The sequence below is a fragment of the Equus quagga genome, unplaced genomic scaffold (genome assembly GCF_021613505.1).
Source record: "Equus quagga isolate Etosha38 unplaced genomic scaffold, UCLA_HA_Equagga_1.0 HiC_scaffold_8087_RagTag, whole genome shotgun sequence".
NCBI classification, from domain to species: domain Eukaryota; kingdom Metazoa; phylum Chordata; class Mammalia; order Perissodactyla; family Equidae; genus Equus; species Equus quagga.
Window position 1 is genome coordinate 1 of NW_025794690.1, and position 6,922 is coordinate 6,922.

At 34.3% G+C, this 6,922-nt stretch overlaps 1 pseudogene; it reads left to right on the plus strand.

Annotated features, from left to right (window-relative positions):
• The first annotated feature begins 1,072 nt into the window (after positions 1-1,072).
• Positions 1,073-2,011, plus strand: LOC124232580 (olfactory receptor 5D13-like; annotated as a pseudogene).
• The last annotated feature ends 4,911 nt before the right edge of the window (positions 2,012-6,922 follow it).

Sequence of the window (6,922 nt, forward strand, 5' to 3'; positions counted from 1 at the left end):
AAAGGTAAATGATAAAATATAAGTACAATACATACTATGTTACAGATGTGGAAGAAATTGGCATTTTTGAGGTCGTATAATCATTGATAGATGCATAGTTGAGACTATGACGATGGTCAATGAGGAGTGATTCAAGTGTAGGTAAACTTATTGGGAGAGATCCAGAAATTAAGAAAACAGGGCATTGGAAGGATTATCTTTATGTCTATTGAAAGCAATTTGATGAAAGAAGGTCCTTAACCAAATAAAAACCACACTGTAATACCTCAGGAAGCAATGGCCCATAATTGGAGATTTTGAAGTACACTAAAATGACCATCTGATAATGATGTTGTAGAAAAGTCTCCAGCATAATAAAAATGGTCTGGACATATTACAGTTAATTTTATTTCTACCACAAATCTCTCTAAATACTTGATGTTACAATACACCAAGGAAGGGTAACAGATTTTTATAATTTGCAACAATTAGGTAAATGTGGTTGATCAAATGCATTAATCTTCTGAAGGAAATATTTTAAATACGGGAAAAGAAGTGTATTACTGAGTGTAAGAAAGCTACTGGAAAGAGAAATTTAGAAATAGTTATAGCACAATAGTAAATAAAAATATTGTAACGACCATTTTACTGGCTCATTAATTTTCTTTTGAGTTCTAAGGTCTCATAGTTAAACAAGTTGTCAGGGAAGAAATCATAGAAACATCATGTATATTTTTCCCAAGATGAGGATTTTAACTAAACTCAGATTTATGCAAAAAGCTAGACTGGTCTTTCTCATTATGCTAACAGCCTCTGAGGATACTGAATTTGATCACTTGAAATGTAACAGGGTCAACTCTATTTTTGTCCTTCTTCTCTCAACCGCCTTCTTTTGTATTCCATTTTCACAGATTTCATACTCACTCTAAAACTGTGGTATTATTAAATTCTAGCTCTTAAATAATGTAACAGTTGAAACAAAGAGTTTTCCACAGCACTATTTATAGATAATCACAAAGTCTCTCAACATTTCCTCATTTTAACCTCCCTCATCCAAAATTAGCTTCTCATTTCTCTGAATTGACTTCCCTATTTTGTCCACAGGAATGAAGAAAACCAGAGTGCTGAAGTCACTTTGATTCTCTTGGGATTCTGAGAATCTCCAGGACTCCAGGTGCCTCTGTTCCTGTTATTCTTAACCATCTACACAGTCACTGTGCTGGGGAACCTGGGCATGATTGTGATTATCAAGATCAATCCCAAACTCCACACCCCCATGTACTTTTTTCTCAGCCACTTATCCTTTGTTGATTTCTGTTATTCTACTGTAGTTACACCTAAACTACTAGAAAACTTGGTCGTGGAAGACAGAACCATCTCCTTCACAGGATGCATCATACTATTGTTTGCATGCGTATTTGTGGTGACAGAACCATTCGTGTTGGCAGTGATGGCATATGACCGATTTGTGGCAGTTTGTAACTGTCTTCTCTACACATTTGTAATGTCCCAGAAGCTTTGTTCCATTTGGTGGCTGTATCATACTCTTGGGGTGCAGTCTGTTCCCTGACACTTACCTACTTTCTATTGGAATTATCCTTTGTAGGGAATAATACAATAAATAACTTTGTGAGCATGCCGCCAATGTCTCTCTGTCTTGCTCTGACCCCTACATTAGCCAGAAAATCATTTTAGTCTCTGCCACATTCAATGAAACAAACAGCCTGAAGATCATTCTTACTTCCTATTTTTTTAGTTTTATCACTGTCATGAAATTGTCTTCAACTGAGGGGTGCCACAAAGCCTTCTCCACATGTGCCTCCCACTGACAGCCATTACCATTTTCCATGGGACCATCCTATTTCTCTACTGTGTTCCTGACTCCAAAAGTTCATGGCTCATGGTCAAGTTAGCCTCTGTGTTTTACACAGTGGTCATCCCCGTGCTGGACTCACTGATCTACAGCCTCAGGAACAAAGATGTGAAGGAGACAGTCAGAAAGTCAATCAACAGCAAATTGTTATGTCATTAATGTAAGATGGTAAGATTTACTTTTTCATTTTAAAGAGTATTGTGGAGGATTGCCCAAGACTTTTAGCATTTTTAATACTTCAAATTCCTTTTTTTCATAAAGCAAAGCAGCGTTCAATGTAACTCCCTAGTTGACAGATTATTTAGCATCTGTTAAATTTAAACTTTAGCAAATTAGCTATAAAATAATAAATAACACACTAATTAGGTTGAGGCCACTTAAATGAAGAATCTGCTCACAGAGTTTGTCATGCAAAGATTTCTGAGTTAGTACACATTACCGTTTGCCCAGTGAATCTTTCATTCTTTTTTTGTCATCACAGAATGGGTTTATAGAGTTACTGTAAATATTTACAGCTTGTTATCAGGGAGAATACATCAAGTGCAATATAGTAAACTAGGAGTTATTCAGCACTCAGACTCTAAATTTAAAACAAATATTTATTTAATTCCACACAGGAAGCATTGGTACAATTTAAGTGCAAAGAAGTCATACCTCTGCCCCCAACAAATTCCAGAATCTTGTTTGCTTAAATTATGTTTGTTAATATAAATTTAATTTGCTATTTGTATATAAAACATCAAAAATTAAAATTAAAAACTGCGCACTTCAGAAGTAGCTATTGCTAAATCTAAAATTGTCATTCATGCCAATCTTGAGTTGTGTATAATATAGCTGTTGATGCATAATAAGGAATATAAAATTCGGTGACATGTAACATTAAGCAATTTTTGCTTTTTATTGGGGGATTTATTGGAGCAGCCCTGTTAATATCAGCTAGAGCATCTTCATTAACCTGATATAGTCTTGCATTACTAGCAAAATCATCTCTAGTCTATGGATCTGCTTGGTGATTCAATAGCTCTGCTCTGCGTACCATTGGGCTAGTTAGAGTATCTTCTTGGATTGTCAATGACTGAGTCAGAAGACAGAATGCACTATAACAAAAGCCGATTCAAGCTCCTATGTGTATTATGTTTGTTAACATTCTATTAGCCAATGCAAATCATATAGCTGAGCACAAAGTCAATGGTTAAGAAATTGTATCTGCCTAGTAGAACTGAAAAGCTACATGACAATGAGCATGGATACAGAATACAATGAAGATTTGGGCCTAACACTTCAACATACCTAAAGTTTATGGTCAATTTTGTTTAATGGAAACTGTTCTTGTTGTATTTCAGATAAATATAATTGCTCCACTTTGGTGGCCTGGATTCAGTTCCTTTGCATGGAACCACATCACTTGTCTGTCAGTAGCCATGCTGTGGTGGTGACTCATATATAAGAACCAAAAGGACCTACAAGTAGAATATACAACTATGTACTGAGGTTCTGGTGGGGAGAAGAAGAAAAAAGGAAGATTGGTAACAGATGTTAGCTCAGAGTGAATCTTTTTTTGAAAATAAATAAATAAATAAAAATAACTGTTGTAGCTTGACAGACTTTTCCATGGCCGATCATGGTTGATGTCTCACAGGATAGACAAAATTTTGGTAAATTTCCAAGTTATCATGGTTTCAGTCCAACTGCAGACTGTGAATCATGTTATTGACTTCACCCAAATCATGGACTTTTATCTGCAAATAAAAAATTCTAATTTCCATTTTAATGAAGATTGATGTCAAACTTTGTAACCTAACCTATTTATTTGATTGTGGAACAATATGTAACAATATATTCAACAATTCAAGATATGTAATGTATAGAGTTATGTGATTTATTTAACTTTTAACTCTCTGTCAGCCAGATGTCATACACACTCAACTAAGTGCTCCAGTCAACAAGTAGTTTGATAGGCTGTGTGTATGTTAATAAAAATATTTTAATGACGGAAAACATGTATTTAAAGGATGTGAACACAGTATAGGGTGAGCTGTATTTGACATATGCTATAGGTCTTTGGATTTAAGATCCTAAGGAGAAAATAAAAGAAATTATAAAGAAAAACATCTGAATAGCTGTAAGTTCCTTTAGAATAGATTTTAGTTATTCTGGAAAATGCTTTTAAATGGACATTTACTTACACAAATATAATGCAGATATTCTCCAAGCATTTCAAAGTTATAATTTTAATCTGTGCACTTTTAGATGGGCTCTTCATTTCTATATATGAATTATACTCTTCTTACTTTATATTCTTAATAGTGCTTTGGATAGGTGCAGTTCCTTTGTTTCATTTCTGAGGAGCTGTGTCAAGATTTTTGGTGAAGGTATTCACAAGATTAAAGGAAGAATGTACAGAATTAATAGTCACTTAATGGAGAAAATGTTATAAGTTGAATGTAGACCATATTATGTAAATATTACTTTTCATATAATGTTTTGTAATAAAATTTCAGGAAATTTGCAATGCTGGACAATTTTTTTATGATATAAGGATTCCAGGGGTGTTAGGTGACATTTTTACTGCATAACTGATCTTCCTTACTCTTTATCTTCTTAGAAAAAGATTGACTCTGAAAGAGAAATAAGGAAATTCAGACGGGCAGTTAGGGGAAGGGATTGTGGAGCTCCTACATCAAGGCTCTTTCTTTCCTGAATATTGCTGCTTAGATTCATAGTTCATTCAAGCTCAAAGACTGTCTTGTTGATGAAAAAAAGTTGCATTCTAAGCACAAGGATAAAGCCCAATAGAAAGAGTATGAAAATAGTTCTGACCTTGTGGGTCTCAGAGAAGCAACATGTATGAGTGATTTTCTGGTTATATTTGATGTTTATTTCCCTACTGGTATCAACAAAATTTCAGGAATACCTTACAAAAATTATAGCCTTATCCCTAATGTATATGGCACATTAGAGAGGTTTAATTCCAATCTTACATAAATTTACACCAACAATAGAATAAGCAAGCAACATTTTCCAGTTCATTTTATGATACCTGCATCACTAGATAGGTAAGTTCCAGAACAATATATCATAAATATATATGGACAAGTGCTTAAAATAGCAAATCAATTCATTGATATATGCAATGGATAATAAATCATATTCAGGAGAGGTTTAATCCAGGAATGCAAGCTTGCTATATCATTACTAGTCCATCAATGTGATTCACCACATTAACAAAATAAAATATAACATATAGTCACCTCAAAAGATGTGAAAAATAGTTAATAAAATTAAGCAACTATTCATGATAAAAATTTTCAGCAAACTGGAACAGAAAGGATAGAGTATTATAACAAGAAAAACTTAGTTACTTCCTTCTTTCTGGATAATGAATTATTGATAATATGGAAGACTGAAGCAATAGAATTTTAGTTAGGCGAATAACAGGATTTTTACCTTTGAAAAATTTGAATCAACTGCTGCAGAGACTGAGATAAAAAATAGAATCAAATCTTATTTCCTTTTCATAACTGGTTTCTCTTCTATTGAAGTGAAATTCTCATAATATAATATTAATCTTTTTCAAGTAAAAATTCATTGACACTAAAAGGCTCACCATATTGTACACCCACACCTCTACTTAGTTCCAAAATATTTTCACCATCTCAAAAAATAATCATACCCATTAAACAGTTTTTCCCCATTTCCGCCTCCTCCTTGGTCCTAATAATGAGAAATCTGCTTTCTATCTCTATGTATTTACCCATATTATACATTTCATACAAAGGGAAGCATGCAGTATGTGACCTTTGTGTCTGACCTCTTTCATTTAGCATACTGTTTTCAAGATTCATTCACATTATAAAATGTATCAGTACTTTATTCCTTTTTATCACTAAGTAATATTCCATCATACATATATACACACCACATTTAGTGTGTCCATCTATTTATTGAAGGACATTTGTGTTGTTTCACCTTTTGGCGGTTGTGAATAATGCTGATAAGAACATTCATGTGTAAGTATTTGCTTGAGTGCCTGTTGTCAATTCTGTTTTGTATATACCTAGGAGTGGAATTGCTGGTACCATGGAGTTAGCCAGACTGTAAGGTTTGAGGTCACAACATATAATCCAGCACTCAATTCTGGCACAAATTACAAGTCTGAGGAATTCCCAAAAACGCATTTAGGTACCCTAATTTCCCAGAAATTTCAAACATCTTACAGAGAACTATACTCACAGTTATGGTTCATCACAAGATAAGGACACAGACAAATAACTCAAAGGTAGAAATGTATTGGACAGAGCCTAGGAGGGGTCCAAAAAGGAAACTTCCATTGCCCTCAGGACATGTTATCATCCCAGAATTAACATTGTACAATACACATGAGTTATTCCCAACCAGGGAAATCCACACAAACCTCAGTGTTCAGTTTTTATTAGGACTCTATTACAGAGGCTTGATTAATTGATTGATTGTCCAAATGTTGGTCTCAGCCTCCAGGTTGACTGATACTCCATATCTAAAAGCCTCCACACTAAATCTCATGGTTAATCTTTCTGGTATGGGCAATCCCTACTTGAAGATTGTGTAATATGGTCAGCCCCACCTTGATATCAGGTGTGGCCAGCCACCCTCCCTAAACAGACATTTTTTGTCAGGTAAGACATAGATTACCTCCCAGAAACTGAGGGCAAAGGGCAACTTCTCTTTGTGGAAGGCAAATATTTTTACTATGCATTTGGTCGATAGTAATTCTATATTTGTTTATATGAGGAATCACCAAACTGATTTCCAGAGTGTCTGAGTCATTTTATATTCCCACTAATAATGTATGACAGTTTCAGTTGCTCCAAAACCTTGCCAACACTTGCTACTGTATATATATATACAGTTTTTAATTAGAGTCCGCCCAGTGGGTGTGAAGTGATATCTCATTATGGTATTGATTTCCAATTTCCTAAAATCTAAAGATATTGAGTGTCTTTTCATGTGCTCGTTAGACATTTATAAATCTTGTTTTATATCTTGTTTGACCTTTTTTCTTTTAAGATCGGCACCTGAGCTAACATCTGT